The 21422-nt window shown below is 40.4% G+C and overlaps 1 protein-coding gene across 8 annotated transcripts in view; it reads right to left on the reverse strand.

The window, feature by feature from the left end:
* Positions 1 to 21422, reverse strand: part of ZMIZ1 (zinc finger MIZ-type containing 1) — a 364718-nt gene that overhangs the window by 319180 nt on the left and 24116 nt on the right. For 2 of the 8 annotated variants that reach the window (XM_076338402.1, XM_076338391.1), the window contains exon 1: positions 19147 to 19407. The exons of the other annotated variants lie outside the window; for them this stretch is intronic. The gene's annotated coding sequence lies outside the window, so the exon portion shown is untranslated. Of the gene's footprint in view, positions 1 to 19146; positions 19408 to 21422 lie in introns of those variants that run through there. 8 annotated transcript variants of the gene reach the window in all.

Raw genomic sequence — 21422 nt, forward strand, 5'->3', positions numbered from 1 at the left:
TAAACCCAAGCCTGTAATACGGGTGTTATTTCTTAAAAACATACAGTAAATGCATTAAATTATTGATAGTCATTAAACAGGAAAAAAAATTTAAACAGCTCTCAGCTTTTATCAATCATTAATGCAGTTTCCACTTGCGCATCTCACTGGGTTGCTATCATATAGCACAGAGCAAAGAGTACAAATCCTGAAGGCATGAATTCATTTTCTCTTGATGCAGAGTAAAAATATTCTTGGCAGCGGGAGAGAGGCTAAAACATGAAGCAGAATGGCTGAAAGGAGGCTTCTGTCTTTTGCAGTAAACAGGTAGCAATACGAAGGAGTGGTAATTTTAGGGACCGAGGCCCATCCACTACCCCTCATCTCCTGTAAGGGCCAGTAACAACGTCGTCAATCACATCCAACACCCAGCAGCCTAAAGCAGTTACGGCCACCCTGAGAGTGTTTACAAATTTGATCTCTATTTGAAATATATGTTAATTCAAAGGCATGGGGGGGGGGGGGGGCATCGAGGTCAATAGTAAAGCATCCAGCAACTTCAGCGAGACGAAGATTTCACCCCAAGCTGCTCGCCAGCTAGCGAGCCAGTAAAACAGATTATGTGCAGAAAAACCCAACTGTCACCAAACTGACAGCCTCAGCTCAGAAAAATGACGGAGACTGAGATAGTCTCTTGAAGCTATTGTGAACCTTTAGTGGGGCAAGTTATGACTAGACCTAATGTTTTTATCAGCTCTGAATTACTCTTGTCAATATGGGGAATCTGGAGACAGATGCCAATTGGTGGCACCTTGCCTGGCTGTGATATGCCGGCTACCAGTGAAGGGAAGCAAAATCTCATTTTTTGTCCATTTTATGCACAGAACGAAGATCCGTCTTACAAAGCTGCTCTCTCAACTTCCACCCCCTGCAATTTTATTGAAATTCACTGGATTAAAATGCAGCAAAGAGGGAACACAATCTTCAGTGACAAGCCAGGTATGATTGCAGCATGCAAGGACCTAGATGACCTACCTCTAAAGCAGCTACTGTAGGTGAGTCATAGCCATAAAAACATCAACATGAAACACACAGAAACACCAGCTCTGGCTAGCTTCTCAGCCAGTGAAACCTTAGCCCTGCAGCAGCCCTGCTACTGGAACCCAAATTAATTTGTTTTAAACTACCTTGCATCTGTTTAAATGAGCTGTAATAATAGCTCTGGAGCACGGTGCAGACACATCCAAAGCTAAACACAATGCCGAGGACTGCTTGAGAGACACATGCCCACACCCAGAAGCCACTTAGAAAGTACTACCAGGAAAAACTCCTCAACCAAAGTGTTCCACTCCCCATGATGGCATAAATTCCTTCGAAGAACATTTCTGTTCATGCAGAAAAAAATGAATGTTAAAGATTTAGAAAAAAGTACAGAAAGAATCTTTGTCTGCTCCCAAAAATCTAAGTCCTAGGAAGGTTGCTTTTTTTTTTTTCCTGAACATGATTCAAGAATGCACTGAGCTGAGCAACTAGATAATGCCAAATGTTGATACCAAAGCAGCCAGGAAAAGCTGCTGTCCCTGGAAAACATTTTTTAGCCTGATTGTTTACAGACAACTATGTTATAAAATACAAAGATATTTATTTCCAACCATCATTAGTGCAAATCTACATCATGTTTAAAAAAAACAAGACACACCACCACCAAAATTCATTTAAGAACAGGCTTATGTTTCATTATACTGAGTCCTAAGGAAGGTGATACAGTATTTAAAGTAATAATACAAAAGCGATTACATCACTGAATTGATTTCGTGATATATCAACAAACTAAGTAATTCACAATCAATTTCAGGGTAATATTAATCCTTATCTCTATACAGAACTATAAGGGTAATAGCCCATATTATTAATGTAACACACAACCACTACCAGCTTTCGCACTGGTCCAGGAACCAGCATCAACCCCAGAGAGAAGATGCTCGCCTGTCCTTCAGGCCATAAGCAGCGTACCACTGTGCCAACCAACTGCAAAGATAAGGGGAAAGGAAATCAGGGCACTGACATGAGGCACTTGGACCAGCTCCACGGCTGCCTGCGTGAAGCTGCTGCCGCAGCTGAATAAACCACAGACTGAGCAGCCAACTACGTCGGGGCTGACATCCCCTCCCCACCACCATCGGCCTCTGAGGTGAGACAAGGAAAAGGGTCTGCTTTGGTTGGTGCTCTTCATTCCTCAAGATACGTGTATGGAAAGTCCATACACGTATGGAGTTACGACACTGGTTTTAAGCACTTCCCTGCAGAATGTGTTGGAAATTAAGGGGTTTTTTGTCCGAAAGTATTGATTACTTGTAACACATCCTTCTTGCCAAACCATTTTTTTTAAGCACTTAATCGTGTTTTGTTTTGTTTTTTTAAACCACTCAAGTTCACATCCTTCCCCACACGCCACCGAGAATGCACATTTCAAGAAGCTACAATTGCTATTATATTTTGCCTACCCTGTAAAGCACATTAGCTTTCCAGTAAGTTATCTGGAATTTTTATTTTGACACCACAATCCGAATCTCTAGCCAAAAGATGCGGTGCAAGTGCACAAGTCCCTAGCGTTTCCCCTTCCTAACCAAAAGCAAGGCTTGTATGAGAAGACATCAGCAAAGGCTGCAAAACAAACTTTCTCAGATTCCCAAATATAAGTCTCATGACAACTGCAGCTAAGTCTGATGGAAAGCAAGTCTGAACTAATAGTTAAAGCCTTTCAAATTCTCATCAGTGTTTGTAAGGGATATGTTATCAGAGAAGAGAGGTGCATCTTCTAGTATAGTACTGCACGTTTAACTGAACTATCACAGATCCACGCTTGAGGCTTAACTATTTGACTTCTATTAGTTTCAGAGACAGGACCTTTCTGTATTGGATGTTTGGGTCTTATATGGCAGCATCTGTGCATACACACCACCTGCCCCCCCCTTTATTTTTATAAACTGATTCCATGATAAAAGTCGCTTAAAATAACAAAGCCAAACAACTGTCAAACCACCACTAATATGAGCTTTCAAACAGGTTTCCATTTCATAAATCATTTCGGTGTTCTAGTTTCACACCACCCCAGGGAAAGTTACATGCATAACAGAGAAAGTTCATTATCAATATGCAGAGATCATTTGGCAACAATATCTCTGCTAGTAAAGACTTGTGCAGAGGCACTATGATTTCAATGCATTGCATATGCCGTACAGAAGAGCTGTTTAAAACCAATGGATTAGCTCTAGCTTTGCAAAATCAGCAAAAGGCGACCAGTTCTGCGTCAGGGGCTCGGTCATCCACTTTGCCCTGAACCAGCGCATGGTGGGCGTGAGGAAGAGAACAGAGCATTAGCGGTGGGTACTAACTTGCTTCTTTTGCTAGGAAAGTAATTTCAATCGTTTTCGGAAGATTTGCTAATGATCCCAAGGGTCTAGCAAGTTCAGAGACCTCGAAAATGGAAGACATTCATCTATTACTTGAAACTTGTTCATGCGCCACGTTCAAAGACAGTGCTAGGAACATCGTTATTTTCTACACTACACGCATATTTTCACGTATTTGTTATATTAATGCTTCATATTATTTTGTAATAACAACTTACATTTTAACTACTTCTGATATTTTCTTTGCATCTTAAAAAAAAAAAAAAAAGAATTCTCTTGTTCTGTTCACCAGTTCTGATGTTTCTTTCCTTTGTGATAGGCTTCTGCTATCAGTGGTCAATGGCTGAGACTCTGAATATTAGTCTGCCAGAGGAGGAAGAAAAATCAATGAACCATAATCTGGGTGTGCATATATATTTGGCTGTATTTCCCACCTCTAGCACATTTGCTTGTCCTGAAGCTCAGGTGGTCACAACTAGCTCTTAATCAATACTCTTCCTCTGGAAATTCATCCAAGAGCTAATTTCTCGTTACAAGAAATTCAGCCTCAGGAATTTAATCAGAAACCAAAGCAGAGGGCAAACTGACTGTCTCCAAAGGACCCTTTACAAGGATCATCTCCTGAATGAAACTCTTATTAATGACAGTTGTGCTATTCCTAACACAAAAGTATAGCTGCACTATGTGGATGCCCGATACAATGTGACGCAATTCATGACTTACAGTATATACTCCCCCCCCGCCTCCAAGTTCAGAGGCTTTTCCACAGCTCCTATTTCCCATGTGAATTATTTCCTCCTCTAATCAAACCATTTGAAATACTTCAAAATAGAATAGGAGTAAATTGAGCGAGAAGTATTTAGTAACTAGTTATCTGAAGTTATAACTACAACAAGTATTTTCACAATAATTACAGCTATAGCTAATGTGAAACGCAGAACTAGGATTCCATTAAGAAGACTTCAGCTGAGCTTTTTCTGTGAACAATAACCAAAAAATGCAGTAGTAGAGAGGAAATTCAGGATCAAGGACAGAAGCAGGTAACCAACGCAGCAGTCAGACCCCAAAAGAGCGTAACAGGTAGCCAACTGTCTTTCAGCCAGAGGCTCTAAGTCCGTAAATAGCACCACGGCAGGAATCGCTTGAGTTCCCTGGGCTTTGTACAAGACAATTAGCAGAAACAAGGCTTACGTGGCTCATCCTGCATCTCCCATTTGGTTCATCCTTACTTTCACATGTCAGCAGTAATCTCTTACAAATATCAGCTGGAGTTTATACTCTTACATATTCCAATTAACGCAGACCAGAACAATTGCATTTCTCCGAAAACTGCATACAAAATCCCTGGCTATTTTCCATGGCATCACCTGCTCCCTGCTCCCCCCGCCAGCATCCCGACGTACCTGTCACGCACCCCCACACTACTGCAAAGGTCTCGAGCAGGTGGGGCAAGGGACAGTCGATGGTTTTGTCACCGACATCTCAGAGACCAGTTTACAATACAAAATTTAAAAGCTGCATGAGCTACAGGTGCTCTGTTTATGCTGTCTGTGTGTCAGGAGTTGAATCAGTGGTAGAGAGTTTTTAGATAGAAAGATGTGGGAAAATTTTTCAACACTACCTATGTGATTTAGAAGGCCAAATCTCACTGCGTCTAAATCATTTAGATAAATATCAAAAAGCTACTCCTAGCCTTTTGTTGTTATTCTATTAGATGTAACTACAAACTATTACCCTAAAATTTATGCACAAATATCACTTGTCAACAGTACTTTAAGAAGAAGAAAAAAGGTGCAATTTTTACCAGTCAGACTGCGAGAGAATTTCCCATCACGCTGTGGCATGTATGTAAAGCTTCTCAGCAGCTTGTTCCACGACAATGGATTTGCAAAGCAAGAACGGAGAGGATTATTTGATTCAGCATCTACTCAAGTGGCCAATTCCTTCAGCAATCAATACTAATCAACAAGCTAAAGCCTTGTAAGAAAAATCAGACAGCATTTGAATCCTTCCTGCTGCAGCAAGCAGGGCTCTGAGGCCTTATGGTCCAACATAGACACCTCAGACACTGCAATTTTGGAAAATCAATTTTACTTGGGATTTAAAACACACCCTATGCTTCTTTCCAAATGCCAAAACACAAAGCTCACCTTTTCAATGAAATTCTGAGAAGAAAAATACACATACATACATACAAACAAACAACTTGGGTCTGATATCATCCATCTATTTGCTACTTCACACTTCAGCTGCGGAAAAAAGACCTTAACATGAGCACAGGGGACAGGGATTAAAATAAGAGCAATGCATTTTAGAGCAAAACACAGGCCATCCTCACACACACACCCCTTTTGCATTAATAACATCAGAATTTTACTTTTTCCTATCATTCTTATCTTTCGGGGTGAGTTCAGGGATTCTTAAGAGTCATGAATTACATTGCTCCGACAGTATACATGAGGAAAGCAGAGCGTCAAAACTTTAACAAGAACTTAGGAAAATGAGTGTCTTTGAGTTCCTTAGGAAAAAACCAAACAAAATAACCCCCACAAAGGAGATTTAGGTTAGGCTTTTAAAAGCCCCTTTTGTTCAGTCGAAGCCCACATCTCATGCGCTTCTATTTCCTTTGGTATCATATTAAAACAGAAACCTTCAGATCATCAAGCAGACCGAAGGGCCTTTGGCATCCGTTAAGACCCCACATTTGAGTTGTGTTTTAACAATCCTGAGAGTCCTCTCTCATGTGTCTTTAAGAAGCAGAAAGTACACAAATCTGTTTTCCCCTCCGTTATACGGTCACTCCAAATCCCATTGCAATTACGAAGTAATTCTTGGCATAGCTGTACGAGAGTGACCAAACCCACATTCAAAGAGAATAAATTGGCAGGCAAGCCATGTTGACTAGGTGGAGGAGGAGAGCTGGGAACACAGTGTTTCCAGGAGTGCCACACACTTCGATGATAGGGTAGAAATGGGACGATGCAATGATCCGGGAGAACAGAAAGGCCTGTCTGTGTTTATCAGGGGACAGCTCGTTTGGATAACAGGAAGCATAATGACTCCAGGCTGTATGAATAGCCGGATTCAGAAGGAAGAGTACTAGGGTTTGGGATTACTAGAAAATAGCTGAAGGAAAAGGTCAATCTGTAGATGTGGACTGTTCTGCAGCAGTACGTCTGACAATGAGGAACAGCCGGGCAAGTGTGAAACAAAAATAGCAGCTTTCACAGAAATTTACCTTCAGACCCGGCAAAGTTTGACACACTGACAAAACCAGGATTTTGTATTTTAAATCAAGCTTAAGAGCAATTCAGACATATATTTAAGCTACTGTGAAAAATATATGACCAGACGTTAAATCCTCTGTGCTGAGCTACTACCTCTGCTAGCACACCCGATGCTCAGTTCTGTGCCCTACTCTTCATCTGCCACAACACATACAGAAATCATTCCCAGCAGACAGGTCATTTCTTTCACAGCCCTTTTAAGTCTGCAGACAAGTGAAAATAAATGCATATACATTTTTAGATATATCCATGTTTTTAAAAGTTTAATGTGTAAGCTATACGTTGTACCTATTTACATGCACTTTACATATACATTCACGCTTGTTTATGCAGAATAAAAGCTCAACATTTTAGAAACCACCAAGTTACAGTTTTTGCACTAGGCAATGATGATTAAAACCTGAATATTTCATAGTGGTGAATCACACTGCCAAGTCTCTAGGGATCAGAGCAATTTGAATTGGCATAAACAAATGTTTCCCAATCTTCTGCTGCTTCTGTAATGAGTTATGTTCCAGCCCTGCCAATCATTTCTCGGAAGGCAGACCCACTCTCCAGCTTCTTAGCTATATTCACCGCTCACGAGTGCTGGGAAGGCTGTGCTTGCTTCCACATGTGCAACTGCTGCTGTAATACAACAGCAGCCCATCTGCACTTTGGACCTTTCGCCAAAGCCATCCATGCACTTCCTCAGCGCTTTCCTGACCCAGGTCTGCGCGGAGCCGAGGGAGGGAGAAGCCTCGATTCGACAGCGCCCATTCTCCCATCAGCTTTTATCTTCCCAAATCACCAAATAAAATAATTTCTAGATCAGCAAAGATGGGAGAAGAATGCAAACAAAGCAGTTTCAATCCCTGTACCCACATTTAAACTGGCTGCCCTCTAGACCCAGCCTGCAAGCCTTTTCAAGCCAGCAACTCTGCCGAGCGAGTCTCTGGAAGCCTTCTGATCTCAAATGTTAACACATTCCCCCGCTGATACTAGTTTAACCTCAAGAGAAGAGAGGAAACAAGCTGCTACGCACAGATTAGAGCTGATGAGCAGTAGGTAATGACTGGAGCCGTGTCAAATCGCGGTTACAACAACTTTTTCTTCCCCCTCCCCTCCTTTTTTTTTTTCTTGAAGGTACATACGGGTTCACACACTGAAGTTTCCTTTTGAGCTTACTGTGCAAATACCTGAACTTCAACCAAAACTCTGCCAAAAAAGCACTTGTAGGGACTTGACTGAATGGCACAAGAACCTTCTGGCAAAAGTGGGCACAGTTTTGCTTGGAGTGTTCAAACAAGTACACTTGCAGATAACTAAAAGGAATAGGAAGTTAAACTGTAGACTATTAACTCAGACAATTTTTTTCTTCCAAAAATTGACATGACATTGCCAACCTGCTGTACGGTGATGTACTAATTCTACAGTTAATGAAGACATTAAAAATGTTGTTTCTGCATGAGCCAACAGAGCCAAGACAGATTTTGCTGATACCTAGCTTTGACTTTTTTTTTTTTTTTTTTTTAATCTCTCAGCCTCTAGTTCTAGCAGGCCATTTTTACTTCTACCTTAAACGACCTTATTTAGAAAAGTATTAAAATTGCTGACAAGACACACTACTTCTATCTGGCATCCTCACTCCTATAACCATCAGTGGATTTACATTATCAGGTTGCTTTATTTTTTTTGTGTTTTAGCTTTGTATTTGGCCATTTCTTAAGGACCCCTAGCACAAAATCCAAGGTTCAAAGACTCTAGGCCAAAGATCCCAAACAGTGACAAAAAGCACAGAAGCTTATTGATTTAATAAGATGTAACAGGTGTCATCGCATTATGAATACAGTGATTCTGAGCGGAGCCATCATACTGGGATGTGCATACATTGGTTGCAATTTAAGAAAAAAAAAAATCAAAGTAAGTCTTCTCACTCATTCTAACACCACCAATGTCAGCCTGTAAAATCATTGTATCGAGTACAGGAGTTATCAGCAATTTAAGTTTTGTTCGTGTACACAGAAACAAGAGAAAGGGGAACTCACAATGCAAATTACTGAAGGTAATGACCTAGCAATAGAAAGTCAACAGCATTTTTCCTTTATGTCAGCTCCCAGCACCCCAAACGCTAACAGCTGTCCGTTAATCCATCAGTCTTGAGGCCTCATAAGCTATCTCTACTCCCTCCGACTGTTTAGCTGCGCAAACAGAAGCATTGATATCTTTCTGAAGGATCCACTCCTCAAACTGTTTTTCGTTTCTTTCTTCAGCCCTTTTTATTACTAATACTATTTTAAAGTCAGATACAGGATGGACTATTTCCTTGGTCAAATTTTCCGAAGTTGAAACTTCAGCAACACCCTGGGAGAAAGCCCGAAACACCTAAATAAATCAAAACCACACAGAACTTCTATCCAAGAGAGCTCTGTTGTCCGTTTCCTGACAGATTCTATCTATCCAACAAATTACAACCAATTAAGTCTTTGCAAGGAAAGTTTTTGTTTACAGCGATGCTGAAGAAAAAAAAAAACAAAACCCAGAGCTAAGAGGCATTACTCCAAATGTATTAAAATAATTAGTCCATCCACAAACACCACTTGAAATTGCCCTGGGTTTCTCCAAAGGACTTCAGTTTTGTTATTGTATGTAATTATAGTAATCAAGAGTTCCTAACCAGGTTCTGCAAACATTAGGTTGGTTAAAATAGAGAAGATTTAAGGAATTCTGTTCTTTCTTACAACTCCTAGGTCCCTTCCCTTCCACTTCACGCTCAAAATACAAACGTCGATTTTGCAGTCATACTTTTTTAAATAAATAAAAAAAACCCCCTCAGTAGATCAGCTGTTTATTCTAAGATGTTTCTGACCTAAAAGCCTCACATGTGCCAAAGAAAAACCAAGCTCACAACTCTATCAGCATCCTACTGCAAGAATGCTAAAGTCAAAGTACAGCTTCTATGTGGAAGCTGAAATTCATAGCCACACATCCAGAAAGCTTACTTTGCTCACCAGCCAGAAGGTAACTGGACTAGCAACCCTAAAAAACTAATTTCAGCATATATAATATTGAAAATGTGAGCCTAGTTATTAATAAGTAAGTACTTGGAACCTTTATCATGCTTTCCCAGTTCTAATATCTCCTCACCGTTAATCTAAAGCATTTTGCTTTCAAATGATGAAGACTCTGTTCCTGAGAAAAACTTTAACTAAAAATACAGTTTAACACCTGATGATGTAAACAAGCTTTATTTTCCTTGCAAGGAAACTCTGTTGACATTGTTGAATACACAGGCACTTAAATTTACACATCAGATCACAAGCAAAATCCCTGCTGTTCTGGAGTCAATCACATTTTTGGCATTGACTTCGCAAGAACCCAGACTGCAAGTGTTGGCTGCATCAAATCGATAGTTTTTGGAGCCCCTATGTTTTCTTTCCTTACGCCAGTCTTTTAAAGCACAAGTAAGATGCCCGACATTCATGGCTTTAAGAGAAAACACAAGCTATTAATTTTAACACAGTGAAAATGTTAATCTAATGGTGAAGTGGTCAAATCAGAAAATACTTTTTGAAAAGTCTCATCATGATTACATGTGAATTACCGTTGATGAAAGCAGGTCACATCTTAATATTATAAAGGCCTTAATTCACAGTATTCCACAACCTATCAAGCGACTGCATCTTTCTTGAAGAGATTTCAATTGAAAGAGAGGCACAGGAAAGAAGCAGAGACCTAATCATCACCACCAGCAGCCGCCTCCCCAGAAGTCAGTAGCAGAACCAAGCGCATACCTTATGGTCCTGCCTACACCGCTTCCCTGCACTCATCTGTGCAATGTTAATGGAATAATATATATTAATGGCTCTGTCAGAATCCAGTGCTACATTTCATACTCTCCCAGACAGAATGTAATAATCTCTTGGATGTAAATACTGCATTTTGATGCACATAACCCATGACACGGGTAACCTCCACTGCTCTTCAGATTTTCCCGAAAGCAGTTTCTCAGAGAATCGTAACTGAATCAGGGCTAGGGAGAAGGGCAGGAAACAGGAGCAGCACATCTTGCAGAAGCAAGAAGGGTGCTCTGGGGTAAAACTCCTTTTGTATTACCTGTGTGTTCCCCGCACTCTGTTTAATACGGGCATTCGTCCCTAGCCTACATTCATGAAAGCATTTTAAAGAATATACTTTTCAAAAGACTTTTTACGCCCTCCCAGAAACTCCTACAGATGTTACGTTACAGCGCTTTAGCACCAGTAAACAGGTTGTGGGTCCCAAATAAAAGCTAGTTTATTTAAACAGAAGGACTACATATGATTTCAGATGACTCTGGAAAAAGAATCCAGAGAAGCGTTCTGCCACAACGGTATTCCCTGAAATTAAGGGACAGCTGCAGAATTAAGCATTCACTGAAATGCTTTGTTGGGTGGAACAATAGCTAAAGAATTATATATATTAAATTAAAAAACAAAAACCAAACAAAAACCCCACACTGTCAGTCTTTTTCACTATGAGCAGCATTTGTAAGTAGACCAACAGACTCCAATTCTTGACTTTCTGCCAGATAGCTTTTGCAGTGTGTTTCTCTCCTAAAGTTCTCTCTGAAGGTTAAAACAAGCTTGACAATAATAGTCAGATGGCATTTATCCGCACAACAAACTCAGTTACAAACCATCAATATTTATTAGATATAAATCTCAAGCCCTCTTGCAAGTTATAACAAGTTACATAAATTAATCTTGCTCAAGATACTCATCAACATATTTACTAACTTTAACATCATTAAAACAGCATTCACCAAGTACCCCTTGTCATAGTCCACAGCTGTTTGCACTTAGCTTTCTGCACCTTAATCTTGTATTTGGCTAAACTAATGAAATTAATATTCTAGCTTCCTTTCTCTTCTCACACTTAAGCTCCAAGGCAAAACTGTGTCAAGTTAAAAAAATGTAAATAATCATTTATTACTAACATGCAGAATTTGCACAGATCAGAGGAAAACAAAGCATTTGCAGTGTAAAACGCACTGGAGGTTTTAAAAAAAGGCAACCAATTTGGAAAAGGCTTTCAATTGCAATTTAAACGTTCAGATCTTCCAAAGAACAGCTGTGCAAACATTTGAGGAAAAACTACAGCAAGTGGTACCTTTAGAATGACAGAATAGATTTTTATAGTGCTCTTCACCATTCAATATTGAAGTTTTACAGTGATCTATTTTCACCAGTAATTAAGTCACTACACAAAGAACGTAGAGCTGCAGACCAAGTTCCCTGGCTTCCCTTAAGCCCAAAATGAGACAGCATGGTATACTTACAAATTTCTGCTCTGCTCCTAAAATTCTTATGCCACCAAAGATATTCCTATACCAACCTCCTGTTAGGAGGTACAGAGGCTGCAATAAAAGCAAGCCAGCAGAACACCTGAGGGATTTCAGAGTTTAATTCAGCAGCTGATGATATTTAAGCATATGGTCAATGTAAGCACTTTTCTGAATAAGGACAAAATTAACATGTGCTTGACTGAACCTGAGCTCAAACGGACTTAAAATTTGACTCAAACTAGCTGAATTAATAGTTTTATCACACAAAACAGACTTGAATACACTCCGGCTCTTTCTACAGAGTTTTTAGAGTAAGCAAAACTCTGTCCTGTCTTTTTATAGGTAACCATTAACATTCACCAATTGCCACTACTGATTTAATGCAAAATGTTTTTGAAGAGAAGCACACACCCTGCCAGACAATCCGATATTGAGGATTTATCTCCAAGCAAATGGCTCGAAGGCAACAATACTCACTGCCTTCTTCCCACCCAACACAAAGGCTGCAATCTGTGAGATGTTTCTTCCACAGGAAACAAATGTAATCGACCAAATAAATTATTCTAAGCAGTTTTAAGAGAAGTTAGGTAAGCTTTAGTGGTTTAATATCACAGTAAACCTTATTGAAGAAATAAATTCTAAACTTTTGCCCAATGTATCTTCTGATGCCTGTAACTGAGACATCCTTAATGCACTCCTCCAAGACTTCTGGAAATACAGTACAGACACACACACATATATGTTCTTTTTAAAATACAGTGTATGGGAGCGTGCAGCGGCTGGAGGGCAACAGCATCATTGTGCAGTGCCAGTTAGCTCAGTGAAACAATTTAGACACCTAAGTCTTATCTTCTGCTTACCAAGAATGATCATTTAGCAGTGTTTCTCATTCCTGAAACACCTAGAGAAAACTAAAGCTAAGTTCCAAGAGCAACGATTAAGCGATGTATTTTCAAAAGATAAAACAAAGGCAACTTCATCTTATTCCAGCCATTCTCCTTCTTGGAGAAATTTAAAGTTTTAAAAGCTCCGTCTCTTTGCTTGTTCCTATTTTGTCTTTCCATCTCAAAAAGATATGAAAATTGGTTGTAATTCAAGGCTAATTCAGTCTCTAATTAGTTTGGAATCTTAATGGCCCTGATCCTATGTGTTAAAACTAATTTTTATCACGTCTGATACTTCACGGATGTGTCATGTTCTTGCTAATCTGGATCAGCACTTTCGGCAAAATTTTATTATGGGCAGAGTACTATGGAGGCAAGAAATTTCAAATATCAGATTATCTTGTGACAACGCACCAGACAGCAAACAGATGGAAATAAAGCAGCTGAGTTTATTCAGGGGATGGAAGCCTTCTTCCCAAAAGAGAATTTGGGAAGATAACCTCCAGTCCTTTCAGAATTCTGCACGTAGGTTGGCTTTTAACCTTAGAAAGGGAGAGAAATACATATTAATTCGAAACTGTTCACTCTAACAGCTTTTCTTAGATGCAGCTCTTGAGAACTACACAAAGTAAAACAGAACAGAGATCCTCTTTACTCTTATACCTGGCTTCTAATCAATTGCAGTTTACAGAATAGCGCAGGTAGATTAAAAGAGCGTGAAATAAATGTTCTCTTGGAGCCAGTTTGGTTTTCTTGACACGATGGGTCTATTTGTTGCGGCTGTCTCACTGGTAGAGAACGCACTCAACCCAATGAGATGCCGAATTTTGTATTCGCATTACATACTCTCATCTTCTGTCATCAGCAACTACATGAAAAGCAGCTTCAAATTTACTCGTCTGAGCAATTTGACTTGGATACATTTTAAGATGTAAGGATGTTCTCAACTGATTGGTATTATCTCAGCGTAGCAGTGGGTCAGTGCAGTGGCAAACCACTTTGCCTCTGAAGAAAAGTTTCTTTCCAAGATGTGACTGGTGGAAGCCAGCTGAACAGCCACATGTTCATCAGTCCCATTACAAAACCACCACAAGGCTTGGCACCACGTGCAGTATTTCCAGGAAGGAAGCCAGATGTGTATTAATATGGATAGGAGTAACCAGATGAAGGAACACAAGCCAAGGCAGCAGAGATACATGCTCTGCATCACCCCTCATTAGACCTACCTCAAAGGGATGATGTTCATCCCCATCCTTCATATCACGCACTGAAAAACTGAAACCTGCATACAACCGTTACAGCTGAGGCTCCTGTTTGCTGCTCTGCCCTGGCATGCCTTGAACCCCATGAAAACATCCACTTCAAGTACTGTACAGGCCAGAGATTCGACTGACAGATTTTATCTCTGCTGAAATTACCATGCCATGCTGAGGCATAACTTCACATGGTCTAGGTCTACACCTCTGCAATAGGCTGCATACAACGGCTTTCTGCATATCTTCTAACCAAATCATTCATTTTAGAAGAACGGTTCCACAAACTTCTACAAAAGGAAAGCAAGAGGACAAGCACATATATTCAGTCTAAGCTGAATCTGTTGTTATGAACTGGACTCCATGCCTTCTTTCATGTAACACTCAGCCAACTGTACGGTTTTATAAGGTGCCAGAGGAATGTATTTCCTGTTATCCGAAACACATCACTTCTAGAGCACATGAACGACAGTTTGTGTCGAGTTCCTACAATAAACTAAGAGGGCTGTCAAGTTTGATGGCATATTAGTTTGTCACTTGTAACAGGCAAAGCTGCGCGAGCAGATTAGACAATGCTACATAATTTAATAATTTTATCATCTATTCTACTTGACATTACCAGCTATTTCTCATGATTTCATCTGCCTGTGAGACTATGTGACAGATGCAGAGCCTTTTTACTAAAATGAATATTGTCTACCCATACACAAACACCACTGTTTAACCCATAAAAGGCAAGCTTGGCTTTCAACACCAAAACAACCCCTCCAACTTTAATTCCTGGAAGCTCACATGTACAAGTTCAGAGCAGCTCTTTTAAAGGGCTAACGTGTTATGACATCTATTTAGGCAATTCTACTCACATCAAAATATATAATGTGTACTTACAGACCTTTAATCAAATTCACAGAAGCAAAGCCTTAAATGCTGACCCTCTGCAGGGGATGAAGCGTAGAGAGAAACTGAAAGGTTAGAGAGAAAGAAGTAGTGAAAAAAATTTAAAATCATACCATACCAGAAAGCCTCTGACAGAGTCATTTTAAGAAAGTCATATACGTAGATGGTATCAGAAGTACTATATATTTACACACACATCCATGTATGTGTCCAATTATCCTGAATTAAGGAAATAGATAGTTATCAATGAGTAGAACAAGGGGAGGCACCTACATTTAAACCAGCAATGATGTCTAAAAACCAAGTAGCAAATCAGCCACATGTATTTGCAAGAAAAGTTTGGGCTTGCACTGTAGTTTTCTTTCTAAACACAGCTTCCAGTTCTAAGGGCTCCAAGGAAAGTGGGAAGAGATGAGAGGTGAACAGATAGGTTTAGGACCACAGGAGGAGTTGAAGACACACTGAGTAAACTAGTTACCAGCTGGAATTTAAATCTTCCCAGGAAATACTGTTTCCAGCATCTTTTACTCTGCATATTACTCATTTCAAACTGCAGAAGGGATAAAAATCAAAATCTTTTGCTCTGCTTCTTGTGCGCTGGGCCTATAATCTAGTAAACAAACAACTTCAGTAGTCAAATATCACTGCTTTCGTAAAATAGCTGGAGGAAAAATAAAAATAATCTTGCGGATTGGGGGAGGAGGGGGCGCTTTTTTTGTCTATGGACCACAATCCTTCATTTTACGCTGTTGTGGGATGCTCGGTACCAATATGCACTGCAAATTCCTGGGACACATAAATTACAAGATCATTTGAGGCACTGAACCCACCGCTTACAGATGCGGCAACTCCTCTCAGTGCTCGGAACCAAATCCTCTGTTCGCCCTGCCCAAAACTGCCAGCATGCCCAAACAATCTTAAGTATTCACAACCTACAGGAACACCACTAAGCTACAATGGGCATCTGTGAATCAGCAGGCACATTACCTTGCCTTCTCTGCAGGTGTTCAGAACTAAAAAACTGCTTTTGTACAGATGCAAGCAATCCCAAGGGGGCAAAGTGGGTCAAAAACTTTTGCTCAAACTTTTGCCAATTGACCACAGCTCAAACAATCATCATAGCTAAAACGACAGCAAATCCAGGAATGTGGATAAGGCATTAGCGAGCTCCAAACTACTGAAAAAGAGCTGGGTTAAAGTGGAATTTTTTTCAGCCTAAGTCTGATACCTGCCCACAGAGAATCAGCCTATCAATTTTTTAAAGGGCATTTCTTTTAACTAAACTCCTGTAACATGTTTTATGCAGGATAACATTACTAATAATTTCCATGGGATTTCAGGCATGAGAAGTACCAGTTACATCCTCCCTGGAAGAATGTGTGGAGGTAGGACAAGGGAGAAATCATTATGCTTTAGAGGTTTATGTATAAAGCATCTGCACGCTCACTTTTTTCATGTCAAAAATCCAAACAAGAGAAACATTTTCCCCCAAAGTTTGCTGAGACCAGAAATTAACAACAACTCTGTGCAAGGGGGCATGCCCTCCCCTGCAACAGCGCAGCTCAAAGTGCACACGCTTGTCCTATACTGCTTGCAAGGAGTTACAACTGGGAAACTATTTCAGCCAACTTTGGCCCAGAGCCACCCAAAACTATTGCTAATGCGATGCAAAGTCACAAACTTACCCCTATAATGGGTAAGGGCTTGCTTTGTGTTTCTGGAGACCTCATTTTGTTGTAAGAGTGTGAAGAGAGGAAAACTCACACCCCAACTTAGTGAACATGTAAATCAGCGTAGCCCATGACGAAAGCTTGTGTTCCTCGCAACGCAGAAGTGGATGGTGTTCAAATTCAAACGTCCTTATCAGTATTTACTCTTAGCAAACTGGTTTGTTTATTTTTCCTTTATGTTGCAGATATTTGTGCCACTTCCCAGCTGTTTATGTAATTCTGACCTAAATCAACGTTGACAGGGATTTGCAACATACCCATTTGATTTTTTCAAGTAACTGCTCTAGGTCTAGGAAGTCTGTCAAATGGGTTAATCTAAAGATATGGAGAAATCCTGATTTAATAAGCAGTTTAAAATACAAACATGAAAAAAACCAGAGTCAGAAGGACTGGAAAAACCACTCGACTGGTTCTCCTGATGCCTCCCCAGTACAGGTTGTTCATTAGGATACTAAACAACTGCCTTGCTGTTGTATTCGTGCAAGTTCCTTGATAACTAGTTCTGCTTCCAGTTTCCATCAGAAGCATTATCACGTCTAATAAATTACTAACTGTATAATAGCCGATTACTGCATTACATTTCTGATGTGACACCACCATATACAGAACAACGTATGTAAAAGTGAAGTTGGCTCTTCTTTTAACCTCTATCTCTATTACTAAACATTAAAAAGATGCAGTCATCATTTCAGCCACCACCTGAAACTGCAAGGAAGACCACATATGTAGTGAGCATAAGAGACAGAAGTGACAGAAATTGATAAAAACTTCATCACATGGCTGACACCCCATATATCAAAGCCCTAAATCTCATTCTCTGCTTGCCTCCAATTTCCATCAAAGCCTGCCAGCTGCACATTTATTGAGAAGTTTGTGATCTGACAGCCACTGTATTACCAACATTAATGATGCATCAGTCTCTAGAATTACTGGGGAAACAGTCCAATTGATTTTATTATTATACAGAGTTCCTCACATTTCATTTCAGGCAGCTTCCTACCACAAATTTTAGCAATAACTAAAAATGCTACACAGCTGATGCACAAAACACTAGGGTGAAATATGGTTACCACAGCTTCATGCCACTCTGTTCTCCCTCCAGGAGAGCTCCAAATCACTCAGACACCACTGTGTAACCCATGAGTTATTGGTCCATAACTATAAGGGCTTACACATTATGGTGCGATAAACAGTGCACCACTAATATTCACTAATTTGGCCAAGAAAGCTACAAACAGACACATGATGTCTTCAGCTCCCCAAAAAAGCAGTTTTCCCAAAGTCTCATAAATCCCTGCTATTGACACCAGATAAAAATCACCCGGGGGGGAGGGGGGGGAGAAGATAACTTAAAAATATATTGCCATATAGACCGAAATTGTTTCCACAGGTACCATAAAGAACAAGTACACATTTTCTTTGCAGCAAATAGCCCACTTTAGTCTGTCCTTTTCATCCTGGAAGGCTTTCTTCACTTAAAAAACAAACAAATTACCATCACAGCTCGTAAAAAGATGCAATAATGCAATACAACAAATCAAGCTCGCAGGGGCTTTTTTGAATCATAATCAAGTATTTTAAATACATACGTAAGTTGAAATTTCAAATATCAGTTGGGAAAGGATCTCCATGAACCATCCAACATCTATTCCCAGAAGTCCCCGAAGTTACTGGTTTTTTTTTCTTTCAGCGAGCCTGGTAACGACACCTAACAGAGAGCTATTCCTGTCACTTTTTAGGTTTGAAAGACAACAAACAAATGCTGTCACAGTTTTAAGAAAAGTCATTTTAAGGCTCCATATCTCCCCAAAAAAACAAGAGAAAAATACAGTTTTCCTTCTCTATTTTTAATCTCTTAACTTCAACTTTTCCAAAGGTCATAAACAAAGTGTTTTCAAGCACCTGTATTAAGAGTGGTTTACCCACTTACTTTGATAGACAAGGTCTGCAACATAATGACAAGAGGAATACATCAGATGGAACAAACAAGAACTGCTGCAGAAGTAGAATGAGATCCTTTCCCATTTACCTTTTTCCTTTTTTTTTTTACTTGACAACAGCATTTAGTCATTTTGAGTTTTGTAAGAAATGAATTCGAGTTATTAGAGGAGATAGATTTTCAAACCAATCAATATGAATGCTTTAAAAAACCTGCTACAGAAGAAAGTACTGTATCTGCTTCTATAGGAACTCCTCCCTAACTCCATAGCAAGATCTCGAATTACAAGCACTACAGGAAAAAAAGCTAATCACTAGCGAATGCACTGAGAGTAGCAAGCTGCTTCCAGATGTGCAATGCAGCCCAAACCTTACACAAACAAGCGGTAGGAAATGCTGCTCCATTTTTCTTTCTTGTTTTCTTGCAGTCCCCTGTTTTAGAGGCATGCCACATATTTACCTTTGTGGAACATATATGAACTTGGCTTCGCCTGCGTCCTACTCCCAGGCTCTGCTCCCCAAGCAAAGGGTGAACGTATCCGGACAGAAGAATTACCGGTATTAATTACAGTACTGTCTAAAATGGATCCCAATCTTAACCGTGCTCCGATTCACCAGTTTAGAGGTAGAGCCCTGCTCCAGACTGCCCACCTGATGCCTGCCGGAGGGACAGTTCGTCTGCTATTAATCCCTTACAGATTACAGCCTGCCAACGCGAAGGGCAAACGGAACGGGTCCTGGTTCACTTCAGTACAGCAAACGGTTCAGCAGCTCCCAAACAGGAGCAGAAATGTCGGAGGAAGGGGCAGAGCAGACCAGCCCTCCTGAGCAGGAAATCGAACAGACAAGCCCAAAGCGGGAGGTTTAGCATGGGTTGGGGTTTTTTTTGGTTGGTGGTGTGGTTTTTTGTTTTTAAACACTATCTAGTTGTCCACTTAAACATGTGTAAGAAACTTTCACCCGTACTTATATCTGGCATCAAATGTAACAGGTACTTTGTTAGCATTCACTTTCGGTGTATCCAAAAGAACAAGCAAACCAGGCAGGAAAACACAATTGGTTTGAGGAAGCAGAACTTTCCAAGTATCTTCCTGATGGCAATGAGCATGTATTTAAATATCCACAGACAGTTTAGAGGATGGTCACAACCAAACCTTTTTCTACTTTACTGGCACAGCTTATATTTACAACACACACGTTAAAAAAACCCAAAACATCACAATCATTATTTTGCAATACATGTAACAGACTGAATGCAGGCAACTCTAATAGGGAATTCATTAACTTGGGAACAAACAGTTCCTATAATTAGTTACCAGAAAATATTCAACATGCACTTACAGGCTTATTCTTGAATCGCTAAGTACAACTCTAGGCACTAAGGCTGAATACCTTGTGGGGGGGAAAGGGACAGGAACAAAAAACCTAAAGTATTTAAACTACCATCAGTTACTCCATTATTCCCTAGATCAAGAACCATGTGACATTTACACTGTTTATTTGCGCATACAGCCGGTCCTGTTTGTTAGAAAGCTGTTTTCCAACATGCAAATTGCCGGCTTCTGTAGGTCAAACACTAGCATGAGCAAGCTGATAAAAATCACGTTAAACTGGGACTTTTATCTCTCTTATGCAGCTGGTGTAGATGCAGGCAGTCATACCGATATTAATGTTTCAGATTATTAGAAAGACTGCTTAAGTGGAAAGTACTTAATATTCATGAAGTCTCTTTAGCATCTGATTAGGTTCTTCTCCTTCCTCTGCCTCATGCTTCATTTATTACATTTTTACCTGGGCCAAAAATGCAACTATGAAACCACATTTATTTTGCATTTAGCAGACACTAAACATTGTTAAACAGAAAGGGATTTCTGTCCTTTTGGAAGCTGGAAAGAAGTATTTATTCAGCAGAGAAACATACCCAGGCTTTCAACTTAAACCAACAAACGCACATTGACTTACGGTAAAAGCAAGTTACACTAACATAATCTGCTCTGATAAGCCATTATTACATATTATTATATTAATAATTAGGCTCCTGGGAACAGGCAGGAAGTACATACTAATGGAAGATGGGCCCTGGGAGACTGCACCGACCAACGGCAGCTGTAGACCCTGCGTCCTCAAAGCAAGGGTTCACGACTACCGCATGCAGATTACGTGATGTCAAATAAATCATACCTTATGCCAAACAAATCCCCGGGGGGGAACGACGACAGGAAAAACCCATGCCTAACAATGAAGGCCATGATTTGACCAGCATGTGACAGCATGGTGGATTTTATTATCATAGTTCATGCAGCTTTCTGAGAGCTTAGTAAGTGCATAAAAGTCCTTAAAGTATTAACTTTATTTCCTAAAAAAACCTTGTTCCATCAGAACTGCTCCTTAAGCTTCGCCTCCAGTAGGCCCCTGGATGAAAATGGACTCGTCTGTGCGTAAGTGAAAACCACAAACCTGAGTTGCGTCCCCCATCACGTACCCCTTTGAACCGCTAGGCCTTCCCCCCACAGAAGATTAAAGGTTTCTGCTGTTTCACTTCACGACATGAACGCAGGGCCGTTCGCGCCCGCGGGGCTGAGGCATCCCGAGCCCCGAACACCCCACAAACGTCATCTGCCCAGCTCACCACAGCCGGCTGCGTGCGAGAACAAGGCCTTGGCCAGACAGTGCCAAAACCCTGCCGCCGGCGGGAGGGCGAGCGCGGCCCAGCAGCCCGCGCCTCAGGAGAGCAGA

The sequence above is a fragment of the Aptenodytes patagonicus genome, chromosome 5 (genome assembly GCF_965638725.1).
Source record: "Aptenodytes patagonicus chromosome 5, bAptPat1.pri.cur, whole genome shotgun sequence".
Classification (NCBI taxonomy): Eukaryota; Metazoa; Chordata; class Aves; order Sphenisciformes; family Spheniscidae; genus Aptenodytes; species Aptenodytes patagonicus.